This window comes from Ciconia boyciana, chromosome 4 (assembly GCF_034638445.1).
Source record: "Ciconia boyciana chromosome 4, ASM3463844v1, whole genome shotgun sequence".
NCBI lineage: Eukaryota > Metazoa > Chordata > Aves > Ciconiiformes > Ciconiidae > Ciconia > Ciconia boyciana.
In genome coordinates this window covers 100384988-100399717 of record NC_132937.1, presented here as the reverse complement: position 1 = coordinate 100399717, position 14730 = coordinate 100384988, and the positions used below count along the sequence as shown (strand labels likewise).

Below are 14730 nucleotides of genomic sequence, written 5' to 3'. Positions count from 1 at the left end.
GACAGGACATGTGGGAATGGTTCACAGCTGCATCAGGGGAGGTTTAGACTTGACATTAGGAAGTGTTTCTTTCTGAGAGGGTGTTCAACCACTAGAACTAGAGAGGTGGTCGATGCCCCAAGCCTGTCAGCTTTTAAGAGGCATTTGGACAATGCCCTTAATAATATGCTTTAACTTTTGGTCAGACCTGATGTGGTCAGGCAGTTGGACTAGATGATCGTTGTAGGTCCCTTCCAACTGAAATATTCTTTCTATTCTATTCTATTCTATTCTATTCTATTCTATTCTATTCTATTCTATGCCATGCCATGCCATGCCATGCCATGCCATGCCATGCCATGCCATGCCATTCTATTCTATTCTATTCTATTCTATTCTATTCTATTCTATTCTATTCTATTCTATGCCATGCCATGCCATGCCATGCCATGCCATGCCATGCCATTCTATTCTATTCTATTCTATTCTATTCTATTCTATTCTATTCTATTCTATTCAACTGGCTGCTGTAATTCATACTTGAATTAATGGTTCAAGATAAGGAGGCTGCATCTAAGGGGCACCCCAGACACTTTGCACTGCTCTTGCAGTGTTCCCACCTGGTGCTCACTGTGGAGGTCAGGCCATGGAGGATGGTCTCAGACAGCATATTCAACATCTGTAACGTCCCTTTTTTTCTGTCATAGAACATTTTGAATGTGAAGCTTTTTGGAGCATGTGGTTTGGCCCCTGCATGGACAGACGCAAAGCTGTGGCAATTCCAAGCTTGCCCATGGGCCTTGGGAGATCCTGTTACTTGAGGTGGGATAAAACAGCTTCCAGGCTCTTCCACTCTTGACAAGGAAGGATCTAGGCTGGGATTTGTTGTCTACATGAACCAAGCTGAATCTGGAATGACAGGAGAACCTCGGCCAACACGTGTTTAATGAAAGCTGTATGGCATTAAACAACCACAGATGTATGTAATAGATTTTGTGGTGTCACAATAGGCTACATCCCAATAAGCCACCTGAACACACAAATATGTGACAGTTAGCATGGTTTACATTTTTAATGCATTTCCTTGTGTGAGGCTTGGAAAGGCCTCCTCCTCACCCATTGCCACAGGCTACTTGTGTGCAACAGCAGCAGCACTCCATCTTCAAAACATCTTGTATCATGAAAGAGAAAATCATAAAACAAAGGTTGGCCAGAGGAATCCCATGAGTCCACCCATTTACACCGAATTTGAGGTGTCAGCACCTGTACTGCTGCTGCTGTTCCTTGGACGTTGTCCATGAAACAAACACCCTTCTGCAAGTAATGCAAGGGGATGGCTTGCTTTAAGTGTCAGTTGCAGTGCTGGGCACAACCTTTGATGGTGCCAGTGTCCTTTTCCCCCTGTACCTCGAGCGAGACAGAGCAAGTGTGAAATATTTTGTAGCAGGTGTTAGAGAAAGCGGGATAACGCGGCAGTTTTGGAAGAAGTGCTGGAATGGGAATATGCTGCTGAGCTCTCCATCTGGAGCGGAAACCCAGAACCACCCTTTCCTCACAAGCTGTAGGAAGAACAGGGGAGTGTGTGTTTGGGGGTTTGTAGAAGACAAATTTTAGTTTGTTTCTAAATGTCTCCATGTGTTTTTATTTGTGTTGTATACTTTCCTCTTGGCTGTACTGGAGCTCTTTTGTTTTATACTGGCACATGAGAACATTTTTAAGTTATAAAAAACTTACTTATCTCAGGGCTCCACAAATGAACTATGTCTTTTTCCCCTCTCTGGGTTTTTATTAAGCTCAGTGGGACTAATTCCCTGTTGCGCTCCGCACCTTGTGTAGGCCTTTATACTGATGCCAAATGGGTGTAAAATGCTGGCTAAAACTAGATGACATGCCTCTGACTGATGGATCTTGAGATCTGCGATCACGCACCAGAAATTTGTGTCCAGACCTTACATCTCCAGTGTGGGTTGAGCCTCTCCAGATGGCAGGTGATATTCCAGGGATTAATAAGCCACTTTCTCTCCCACTTCTATCTCTGTAGCAAAATGCTGACGAGCCTTTTGTATAGTCCTTTAAATTAGGAGAGATGATACACAGACACACACACATATAAGTGTATATATACAATTTCTTACTTTTTAAGTAAAAGAGATTATATATGTGTATGATCTCTTCTACATATATACATATATATGAGGCATTTTAAAATGGCAGGCTTTTAGGAAAAAAAAAATTAGCCTGAAGTGCTGTTATAGAACATGAACTTAATTTTTGTGAAAACTGTGCTATCTAAAAGCAGTTTAGTTTGCTGCCTGTGCCAGCTATGAACCACAGGAAGAAGGGGCAGGGAAAATGCTGTGTGCAAGCAGCGTAATGCTCTGCCTGTGCCAGGACCTCGGGTACCAGGGGAGGGCTGTTTGCAAACAGTTTAACTCTTTGTCCAGAAGGAATGGCAATACACCATCTCCCAGCAATGACAGTTTACTTGCTTTAGTTGGACACGAATCCTGGCAATTTTTGACGGCCAGGGGATACCATGCAGAGTACAAGGGCTTGGATCTTGAGGACCGGCCAACACTCCCAGAGGGCCAGAGCTCAAACATCAGTTTCACATTTTAAGGGTCCAAGAGACATCTGGGTGGGGCTGCAAGCAGTTTGGGGTTGGAGCGTGGGATAAGCTGCCCATGTTGACATAGCCATTACTCATTATAACCATGTTGACATAGAAATTGCCAAAGTTCAGCTTTGGTAATTTCAAACCCACATTGCAGAGGCTGTGTAATGGGGGGAACAATAGGGAACTGGACTCGGTATACAATGCATATTAATAAAATTCTTCATATGGTTTGATTTCTAAAGGATCTCTTGTCAGCCTATTCCCTGCATTTTTGTGACAGTCACCGCAAACACTGGCAGGAGACTGACTTAGAATGGAAAATATTAGCAGGAAAAATGGGTTTTCTCAATATGTTGAATGCACTGCCAAAATCCCTTTGCAATCCACCTGCAGTCTGAAGACTTACTAGTTAGAGCAACTGGAGTTAAATAACCAAGTATGGACTTAATTTACTTGTCATATGCTAAAAAAAAACCAATGAAAAAGACAAGAAAACAATTTTTTAATCATAATCAAACTCATATTCATAATACAAATTACTAATGATTTTCTCTGATAAAATTCCTCCGTGTAAAGCTCTGGGATAACTGTAATGGATGGTCATAGACACTGGTCCTCAAATCAATTTAGAGTTCCTGGAAGAAAACTTAATCTTGGAGCCTTCTGATGAGCAAACTCTTTTGACCTGGTATCAAACTACATCTCTTGTCTCAGAGACTCTTTAATGGAAGCTTTCTGCTCTTGTGCACTTCTTGAATAATAATTTATCGTATAAACTTCAGAGTAAAAAAAATCCTACTTCTCCTAATTTGATCATTTATGTATCTGGTAGCTGAGATACAAACAACCTGGTGTCATAACCTTTGGAAAATTAAAAAAAAAGAAAAAGAAACTGACTTATAGTAACCAAGAATTGTTTTCGTACCATTCTTTACGAATAGGACAAATTGGATACTGATAGCTTATAAACATTAGTATGGTCTGGCAAAGCCAATTTAGTGCGAAGCACAATGTTGAATAGTAACTGTCTTAATAGTAACACCAGGAAAAGACAGAATTTTTCTGGGCGCTATATTTACTACAGTCAAATCCCTATTCATACCTCACTCAGGCAAGACTACATTGAATAGGAATTTTCTCTGAATTGGAGACTTAGGGATTTGGCCATATGTAGAAAGTTAATTTCCCCCCTTCATGAACTCAAGCTCTGATTAAAAAAGAAGTAATTATAATTTTTCAGCAAATTAACTCTAAGTTTATTAAAACCATTCAGTCTGATAATCTATATTGTCAAGTTATGTTTAATACTTATTATGAGATTAAACCACTAAAATATCTCTAGTTTGAGGAAATATCTTCAAACTTCAGTCATAAAAGAACTATATTAAAGCAAACATTCAGATTAATTGATGATGGGATCGTTTAGTGTGTAACAGCAAGGAAGAAACCTCAGACTAAATCTATTAGCACTGGGTGAAATCTTGGGGTCATCATGTACTCTTTGCAATCACTCCCCTGAATGTTTATACATGTAAGTACTGACTAAAAATGAATTAATAACTTCAAGATTTAATCTGATGTTATTAAAGTTTTTGCTGATTGTTTACTGTGTCTGAACAGCTTATGTAAATATTCTAAGCTGTTGCGTCGTCTGTAATTACCGTGCAATAGATGAGTTACAGGCTAGTTAAAAGCATGTTTCTTGATTATAGAAGAATCATTCTAACCTCATTTCAGAATTTCTGTAAAAATAAATGTATCAAAATATAATAAAGCACCTAAATATTTAGAGCCAAATGTTAAAATCCTGTTAAAATCATAAATATATAATAAGTAACAAGTAATTTTGAAATAGATAATTTTCCTCTATATTTTAATACACTTAATAACCAAAAATCGCAGTAACAAATGAAGAGGCTGCTAGCATGTCCTACAGAAGACTTGCTAATGTTTAGTGAAAAATATACAGAGAAAACATACTAGTACTTCTTTGCAAGCAACTTTTAATGTGAAAACAGTAATTAACACATTTGACCTATCATGAAGGGTAGCAGAATATGATTTTATGCAAATACAAAGTTATTGGAATGGGCCAGAAATTCAACAGAAAAGGCTTTGTGAATATCTTGATAAAGATTATCTTTCCAGACATCTAGTACAACAAACACAATTATTGGTGACATTCATATTTCCTTTCATTGATGAATATGAGAGTTATTAAAATAGTGTTTGGTAGTCTGCTGAAGATCTATCATTTTCCTGGCATACTAAAAGAGTGGAAAGAAAATTATCTGGGAAGAAAATTATTACTTCTTTGCCCTAAATTGGTGATTATATTCATCATAGGAACTGATGTGTTGTGCCATCAAGTGACTTTGTGTATTACCCAACAGCTCTTCTACCTGGCTCAAGAATGCACTCCAAAGATTGTCCCAGAAGGAGAAAAGTGATCGCTGAACCAAATACGTCTCTCTTTTCTCAAAACATGAGCATCAGAGCATTTACTGTAGGACACCGCATCCAGTCACAGAGAACTCCTTGCATCAGAAAGAGAGGATAAGGAAAGACCTGCAGATTTCCAGGTGATTGTCTCCTCTAAGTGGAAACACTGCTCACGCATGTTGCTGTGACTTGTGGTCCGCATTACTTCCCATTAATAATTGATGTTACAACATCTCCAAGTCAGTTTTAGTGCCAGATAACCTCGCTTAGTTTAAAGAACCACTGCCAGGAGCTTAAGAGCCATGGGTTTTGGTGAGCGCCAAACAGGCTAAGAGTGGTCTCTATTCTTTTTAGAAACATGTGAAGAACAGATACTGCCGTGATCACAAGGGAATAGTGATGCCTCTCCATAAATTAAATTTGTTCATAACCTTTTGACACAGACCATAAATAACCTTCATATATTTCACACACAGAGACACGTGTAATAAATTACGTGAACAACGTATATAAATATTTACTTTACAAAAATACAAACTAAATATAAAGTGCCATATGAACAACCCATCTATTAGCAAATGATTAATTCCCTGTGCCAATCGATAACTGGATTGCATGCCTACCTGCTCTGTTTGCTATGCCACTCTACTGGTTGCAGGTACAAAGCAGTAGCAAAGAAAATATTAATCAATTGGCAGCAGGGCTGTTTCAGCAAAAGTTACACCAGAGACAAAGAAAAGGGGAGGCTGAGATCTGGCTCCTGGAAAGGCTTGTATGATTTTCTGGAGCAGGTTATGAAGTCTGGAAAAGGGAAAAAAAAAGGAAAGAAGAAGCCATTTTTATTTCCGAAAATTGTTCTCGGTAAGTTTATTTAATATGTTTTATTTGCACACATGATTAGTATGATATAATAGCAAAAAACCTAAAAGAATGTGCCAGAATTCCGAAGTGCTAAATCAGAAAAAGTTTATGGGAGAGAATAATTGCTCTTCCTCAGCTTTATACCTAAAAACCAGGTATCCTACAGGAATTAAAAATAGAATACCAGCTTGCCTTTCTAATTTTTTTCCAAATTCTTCTTTGTGCTTTAAAACCTGGAAAAGATACCCTGTCTGATGAATTGGATGCTTTACTTTTTAAATAATATCATTAAAAATGTTGATGACATTTAGGGTAGAAAAACAACTGAAAGTGGTATATCTAAGAAAGTACTGACATTTATTACCTGTTTCAATGTTAGCACAATTTCTTGCTGAAGTTTCAGGGAAAGAAGAAAGATTAAATTCATAGATGATTTCATTTTGTTTTTTGTTAAAAAAAAAAATTAAATTTGTACCTTCCCAATATAATGATGCTGATTTGCATTTTCAAAGAAAAAAAAGAATTGTTAAACAATAGGAATCAGAGAACCATTTCCACTGCTGGAAATGTCCATAGTACTTTTTTTCATCTGTGTTGAGCATGTAGCTTCTTCTACGAGAAACTGTCAGTTTGTCCTATTGCCATGTGGTAACACAGGGCCAGACAATGGCTAGATCGAACAGCCACACACAAAAAAAATGAGAGCCATAGAAACTCTTTGCTTCTCATATACCTTTAGGTGACCAGGTTTGTGACCCTAGAAAGTGCAAGAGCAAAATGAGCGGAGAGCAGGGAGCCTCCTTTTTCCCAGACACGAGGTAAGAAAACCTGATGGATAAAAAGATGTTGCAAACTCAAACACATTCTTCTAAAACAATTACTAAACCCATCCATCCATTTTAATTAAAAGAGACACATACGGCACCAGTGCAGACACTGCTGCAGGTTTGGTGTTACCTGCATTAAGCTAACTGCCACCACTGGCTTGCGGAAACCTGAGGAGGGATCTGATCTGCAAATAATATTCCAAGTCGCTGTGGACCAGCTGAAGTAGAGAAGGAAAACTCTAGGACTATTAATCAAAAGAGTGGCCTTTTGCTAATGCCTATTTAATTGAGAAGTACACTATTTGATAGTGATTAACCCTTTCGCAGCACGGACTAGTTAACATTATGTCATGACAAGCAGAGGAAATGATGGTGGCACAAAGTATTCCCTTAACTGAATAATGAAATATAGAATCATAGAATCATAGAATGGTTTGGGTTGGAAGGGACCTTTAAAGGTCACCTAGTCCACCCCCCCTGCAATGAGCAGGGACATCTTTCACTAGAGCAGGTTGCTCAGAGCCCCGTCCAACCTGACCTTGAATGTGTCCAGGGATGGGGCATCTACCACCTCTCTGGGCAACCTGGGCCAGTGTCTCACCACCCTCAGCATAAAAAAGGTCTTCCTTATATGTAGTCTGAATCTACTCTCCGTAAGTTTAAAACCATGACCCCTTGTCCTGTCGCCTCAGGCCCTATTAAAAAATCTGTCCCCATCTTTCTTATAAGCCCCCTTTAAGTACTGGAAGGCCACAATAATGTGTCCCCAGAGCCTTCTCCTCTCCAGGCTGAACAACCCCAACTCTCTCAGACTTTCCTCATAGCAGAGGTGCTCCAGCCCTCAGATCATTTTCGTGGCCCTCCTCTGGACTGGCTCCAACAGGTCCATGTCCTTCCTGTGCTGAGGACCCCAGATCTGGACACAGAACTGCAGGGGGGGTCTCACCAGAGCGGAGCAGAGGGGCAGAAAGCCCTCCCTCGACCTGCTGGCCACGCTGCTTTGGATGCAGCCCAGGATACGGTTGGCCTTCTGGGCTGCGAGCGCACATTGCTGGCTCATGTCCAGCTTTTCATCCACCAGGATCCCCAAGTCCTTCTCGGCAGGGCTGCTCTCCATCCCTTCGTCCCCCAGCTTGTATTGATACTGGGGGTTGCCCCGACCCAGGTGCAGGACCTTGCACTTGGCCTTGTTGAACCTCATGAAGTTCACATGGGCCCACTTCTCCAGCTTGTCCAGGTCTCTCTGGATGACATCCCTTCCCTCAGTCGTGTCAACTGCACCACTGAGTTTTGTGTCCTCAAAATATAAGGTATATGAGTACAGATAGTGAAATATGAGATAAATCTGCATTCAATACACTTGAAACTATTACATGGCTCTACCACAGATTTAACTGTGATTACTTAATCTCATTTGGGTCTACCTTTCCACGGAACTTTCAGCTTATAACCAAATGAGGGCCATTCATGTGGACTAAGCTGGCCATAACTCCTATGCCTTCATGCTTCCCCTGCAGCAGTTGGAAACAATCCTGCTTCAGCTTTATTTGTTTTAATTTGAGTTTAGGAAAGTATAAAGTTAAGGCGGGACCTCAAGAACTCAAAGAAATTTCAGAGTTGAAACTCTGCCAGGTGACATAAATAGATTACAGCATACACTGACAGGCCAGGAGCAGTTAAGAATAAAAGATCAAAGAAGCTATGAGAAATAAAGATAGCCAGAGATCTCTAGAACAGATATCATATTATTAAATTAATTACCACTGCAAGGGGTACATATGTAGACAGTACCATATGCTAAAGGGAGGGGACAGCCAGGTTGGATGTTGAATTTCCCTGTTCCTTCATTTCTTTCTTTCTCCACTTACTTAATCCCCATGTCAAAGGAGGACTGTTTCTGACCATACGTTTTGCTGGAGTTTTATCTAGTTAATGGGGATTCTGCAAATTAATCTGGGATGCTACAGCATAATTCAGTGGATTATGCCTTCAAATAAAATTTCCAGATGTATCCCTCTATTTTCTTTTTCATATTTTCACCCCATTATCTCAGTTGACTATCTTACAGTGGTTTTGATTAAAGATTTAAAATTAACACCAGTTACCACACCACGTTGTCTGAAATACTGAGCTCATTTTCTCCTATAAGATAGATACATCAGGATAAATATTTTAATGACAAAGTCAGTAATTTTTTTCTTCATGATTACTGTTAAAAGCCCTCAAATATTTATAGATTTTTATCACATCTCCTTATTGTCAACACTTACCAATACTCAGAACTTAACCTTTTTCTAGTGAATCTGCTCCCCCATTCTTTTAATGTATTTTTATTTCTAAATTCTATTCCAAGGTCACTTTTCACAGGAAATAAAAGTGTGGCCTTAACAGGCTGATGTATGGCATGAAAACGATGGAGCAATTTGAGGGATTCAGTAATAGCAAATTACCAGGACTGAATGATCTCCCTCCAGAATTCTGAAGCTAGAAAATTATTAAGTACAGTATGTATAGATGGGAATATACATTGTCTTTTTGAGATAGTAATAATAATATTTAACACCCCCTATCCCCCTTCTTGGTGATTGAAAGGGACTAATACTGTTAACTTCAGGGTTCTGAGTTTCTTTTAAAAAATGGTGTGAAAATCCAGACTCATTTCGGTGCTGGGAAAACTTGAGTTCTTCTAAAGAGGATGATAATGCAGGACACAGAGGAGAATAACCTGAAAGGACTAAAACAACACCTTTTCTGCAAAAAGGAGCTGAATTAGGACAAAACAGGTAAAAATGAGCAAGGAATTAAAAAACCCCTGGACTTTCCAAAATCTTATGATAAGGATAATCTAAAGAGGGTGTTTAAGGAAATAAATTGCTGTGTAGGAAGGAATGGACTTCTACCTTGTATTAAACCGGGTATTATTTTATCATTTGTAGCGCATCGATCCTCTCCCCCCTGCATGAAGGTGAATTAAAATTGTAGTAGCAAATGGTTAGGATGGATAATCACCTCTGCTGTGTTACTCTGGACACGTCCATACAGCTGACTGGGAAGGAGAAGGTAAGAGCTAGCTATTGTCAATAAGTTGCATTGAGGGGCTGTAAAACTAATTTGGCCAGTGGAAGGCTGTTGGGGCAACTGAGGTGGCTGTTGAGCTCTGACTGTCTCTGCCAGCTCCTTGCAGGGTCCCACACTACACAGCAACCCATCTGTCTGTCCATACCCAAGCTGGGGCTGTGTCTGCTCCCAAAACTGAGCTTGACTCTCCTGATTAGTCCTGTGGGAGCAAACTACAGAGCCTACAAGGATGTCAACACTGCCAGCGGAGACCCATGCAAGATCTGCTTGTGAGGAGCAGTGAGCTAGCTTGTGTTCAGGCAATTCCATATTTAAAAGAATAGCAATAACTCAACCAGCAATTAAATCAGGCTTTTTGGTGCTCTAAACCTGTAAATAATACAGGCAACAGTGTCCTATTGTCATACTAACCACATCTTGTCGGGTGTAGGAGCACATCTGGGTTCGTTCACCTCACTTTAGGAAGGACACCTTTGTCACTCGGGTGACACACCTTGGACATAGGTTTTATTTAGCATGTCAAATTGCAAAGCAAGCGGTTAGACCTCAGTCTGAGACTGACTTACCTTGGATTCACTCAAAGGCTGTAAAAGAGAGTAATAGTTGAGTGAAGGTAGGTGGATGACAAAGAGCATCTCCTCTGCTCTACATAGACCCACATGGATGGACAGAAATAAAGATAAATTCCTCTATCTGGCTTGAAATCAAACTGGAATCCAGTGCCATTCAATCAAATATTTTGAATGGATTTTTTAAAAGGGTTGGATTAGTTCATTGTTAGTATTCACTGTAGCTACACACATAAAGAGATAAATATGTGACTATTTAAGCCGAATGCTCTTTTCCAGCTTCGAAGTTATACAATTGAGAGCAAAGTTTGGCAATCTGAAAGTAATCAAACCTAATGCTTCATGCTGTGTAGTAACCTTTTTGCCTGAAGAGGTCAGGAAGGAAATATATTCCCATGCTAATGGGTAACCTCAGTTTTATTTGTCAGCAGTTGACATGTTCTTGAGGTACTTGCTTGTAAATGCTGGAGACACAACGTGCCACTGCCTAATTCTTTGTGGCAGAGGTGTTACTACTCCAGTTAGGAGAAAATGCTTAACACCCCAGGAAAGAGGGAATAGTTGTTCCCTTTTCTTCTCAAGGTATGGCTCAATCATTCCTCCAACTTTTGGTCTACTTCCTTACACTTTCAGTCAATCTAATGTAATTTTTAAGGTATCCTGTAATTCTCTGCACGCAGGCTTTACCTATTAAACCACAAGCAAGCACAAAAGTGATGCAGGGCACTGGGTAATGGTGGCTCTCCCGCGCACGTAGGTACAAAACTCGTCGAGTACACCTCTGCCTAATGAGAAAGCACAGGTGTTCTGACAAGCAAGAACAACAAATAAAAAAAAAAAGTCGCTATCCTGTCAAATACTGTGTGCATATCAAGGAACCGGAATACAAAGCAGACTTAACAGCAATCACATTTTGAGTAAAATTCGCTTGAATGTAACACCTTCTCCCTCTAAGGTTTTGAGTGTGGTATCTTAAAGAAGATCACACAAATTACTCATTCCGGGAACAAAGGCTCTTTTTTGAAAGCTGTCAGCTTGCTGACAGTTGTGATGAGCATTTACTTCAGGCTTGTAAAACATATTAATCAAACTTGTTCCTATAGCTTCAGTCCAAGGAGGGTTACTGTTTCTTTTAGAGAAACGTTTTACATAAGTGAAGAGCTCTGAATACGTATACACCTTGAATGCAAACCACCGTTTATGTAATTCATTTATTTGTAATGAATAAATACTACTCTACACCAGGCTTAAGGAAGATTGAAGCAGTATATGGAAATCTGTTTATTACAAGACTATTTGCCAAAGACCTATGCACCATTCATTGAACCTTGAAAAACATTTGAAAATATGGGTTGCATTTGCAAACTTCAATGTATGACATGGAGAGCTGGCAAGTTGCCTGGTTTCTACTTAAAGGATTGTCATTCTGGGAAAAATAAATTTCTCTAACTAGACAAAAGTCAATGTTTTCATGTTTTACTGCAATCAAACTGATATGGCTGACAATTTAATGTCTCAACACTTAAAATATCTGTGGATAATCAGTTACCTCAATCAATCATAACTACAAGATTTCTCTATTTTCAAAGCCTGTATACATATGACTGAGATATTTAACAGTTTAGAGAAACCTCCCCATCCTTAATCCTTCATGATTTCTCTTGAGCCGTGCAGTTCTTTTTTTTCCCAAATGCACAATTTTATAATTGTTGGAAAAAAAATTCCAACTCTTCACTGTAATCAGATTTTGAAACCTTTGTGTTAATGTCCTGTTTTATTTAATTTTATGTATATTTTATAGTCTGCTTGCCTGTCAAAAAGATGTGGAAATGTGCTGGCATTCCAGCTGAAGACATCATTATGAGTGAGAAAATGCTCAAGGCTTTTTCAAAGTGGGTGCTGAAACATACGTTTCTCTTCTTTGACTCCAGGGGATGCTAACAGCTGCCCCAGCAGATAGGTATTGCAAGGTCAAAGGCTAGCAGAGCTGTGCACCTTCAGGATTTGACTGCCAGCAAAGCAGACGGGTAGTTTCTCAAAACTAATAATAAAAATAGCAACAATGATGAGAAGAAGAAGGAGCTGACAACAAAAATGAAAAGGAACCTGCAAGAAGTGAATTCTGGGTAGCGCAACACTAGGCAGAGCTGATTTTAATATCTGACAGGTTGAGTTCACTAATCTTTGCTATTCATATTGACGTGAAACTTCATACAGTTTTAGAGATTTGTATCTATTAAGACATGCAGCAGTGTTCCTACAACATGGGAACAAGTTTGCTAGCGCTTGCCGTTCTTCTTCCTCCGTGATAAAAATTGATATGAACCATTTTAAACGCCTAACAGATAATTACTCTCAACACTCAATAAGGAAAGCTACATCTTTAGAGCCTCCTTTATCTTTAAAAAATAATAAAAAAACCCAAGCCCTAAACCCACCAACAAGACAAAACAACATTCTTCCCCCCATTTTCCCCCCTCTCTTTTGTTTCTTTGATTACTTGGAGCTTTGTAATCAAACTAAGCTTAGTTTCGGGACCCTTGGGGCAGTATCTCTTAGTTCCCTGTCAGGCTGCGTTGCAAAACAATCAATCTTGCTCTCGCTCTGGCTTGGTGGAAGTGCCACGACATGAGGAGTGCAATGCTTTGCTCTTGCTGTGAAGCTTCGATGACAAAAGTTTTTATCAGAAGCTGACTGTATTTAGGGTTATGAATATGCAATGACTCTCATTAGTATTGAAGCACAGGAGCACGGGCTGACATCCCCCGCCACTTTTAGCTGCTGCAGAGTCGTCTAATGAATTGTCTTGCTCTTTCACTCGCACAGGCTTTGCTGTTACAGCTCCCCGTTCCAAGGGGAGTTGCCCAGTTTGAGAATACTATTGACGGCAGAAATTAATTGCCAAGAACCGCTCTTGATTTTGTTAAACAGTGTTGAGACAGTGTTTAAATTGTCAAAACAGAAAACCATTAAACTCTACAGGAGACAAAATCATCGCGAGTGAGAGGACCCGCGTGTCTGTATGCATACCCATGCACAGGCATACAGGTGTGGCACAGGTATGCGTATGGTCTTGTAATCATACCTATACATACAAACGTATGTGTGTGTATCAGTGACAGGTCTCAGAAACCTGATGTCCTGCTGGTTTATGTATTATTCTTCCAAGTAGAACAAACAGGGATAACGGAAAGTTCTCCAAATGAGCAGGATTCCAATACATTGCTATTTGATCAACCCTTTAATACTCTTTCTTTTCCCTTTGGGACTCTGCCAAACATTTTTCAGCTCACACATCTACAGTCTTTATGAATAAGTTACTGGTAAGGATGTTTCCAACAAATGATTAAGATATCTGGCTTGATTTGTCGTATTTGAGGAGATGTGTAAGCTTTCAGAAACAAGTGAAAATGACCCCTTTTTTCCCAATTGGTTAAATTAAGTATTTTTTTCCCTATTCATCTGAAATTTCTTCTGACATAAAAGGAGCTTTTGTGGCTCTCTGCAGATTGTGAAGGATAGAGTGAATTGAAAGGGATAATATATTCCAAGAAGCGCAAGTAGCATTCTGAAAGGTGTGCACGTACTGCAAATAATAAAGGATATGAGGTGCTCCAAAGAAGATGTCAGCCCCATGCAGCCCTTTATCCATTTAATCAGTAATGGAAATGGTCCCCGTGCAAGGAAGGAGGATCTGTTTAATTTTTACTGCGATTTTTGGCACCGTTCCTCTAATGCGAGCTTGGCTTAACTCTTGACCCAACCCCAGGAGTGTCTGTTCTCATCAGCTGGAGAAAAAATAAACATAAAGAACATCTACATGTTGGGAGTATCAAATACAAGAGCAGTTTAAAATAAATGCAGTTCTGACAAAAGTGGCTCAAGTATCATACATCAAACACTTGTTACCTCTCTTGGCCTTAGTGATTGCACGTGACTAAGAAAGAGTGAGTGATAAAATCTGAAGAAAGATGAAACCAATCTGGGCCTTTTTAAAGATCATCAATCATTCTGCGCAGCCATGATATTATTAGTTCCAGTAAGCCTTGTTCTCCCATTTTATGGACATCATAAACCCCCCACCCCTAGACCAATGCTACCATGGGAAATCATTTTTATGGGCAGCATCTTAGTGTGGGCCAATCAGATCTAATCACATAACAAGCTACTGAATTATTCAACGTTCTCCCTAATTTTGCATTCTTCCTGCACTTTGCTGTCACTGCAGGGTTTTAAAAGTATGTGTTTTTACAATATTTATTAAGAAGATAACCATACGCAGGAATTTTGCTTTCTCTATGTCTTTCAATAATCGTTTGTTCCCTTAGATTGTTGCAGTATATACATTACTATATAG

General features: G+C 39.5%; 1 long non-coding RNA gene across 2 annotated transcripts in view; it reads left to right on the top strand.

Moving 5' to 3' along the window:
• Window positions 1–10695, top strand: part of LOC140651377 (uncharacterized) — a 65417-nt gene extending 54722 nt beyond the window's left edge. For both annotated transcript variants that reach the window (XR_012042382.1, XR_012042381.1), the window contains 3 exons: window positions 4990–5178; window positions 6639–6717; window positions 9663–10695. This is a non-coding gene — a long non-coding RNA (uncharacterized lncRNA). The remainder of the gene's footprint in view (window positions 1–4989; window positions 5179–6638; window positions 6718–9662) is intronic.
• The last annotated feature ends 4035 nt before the right edge of the window (window positions 10696–14730 follow it).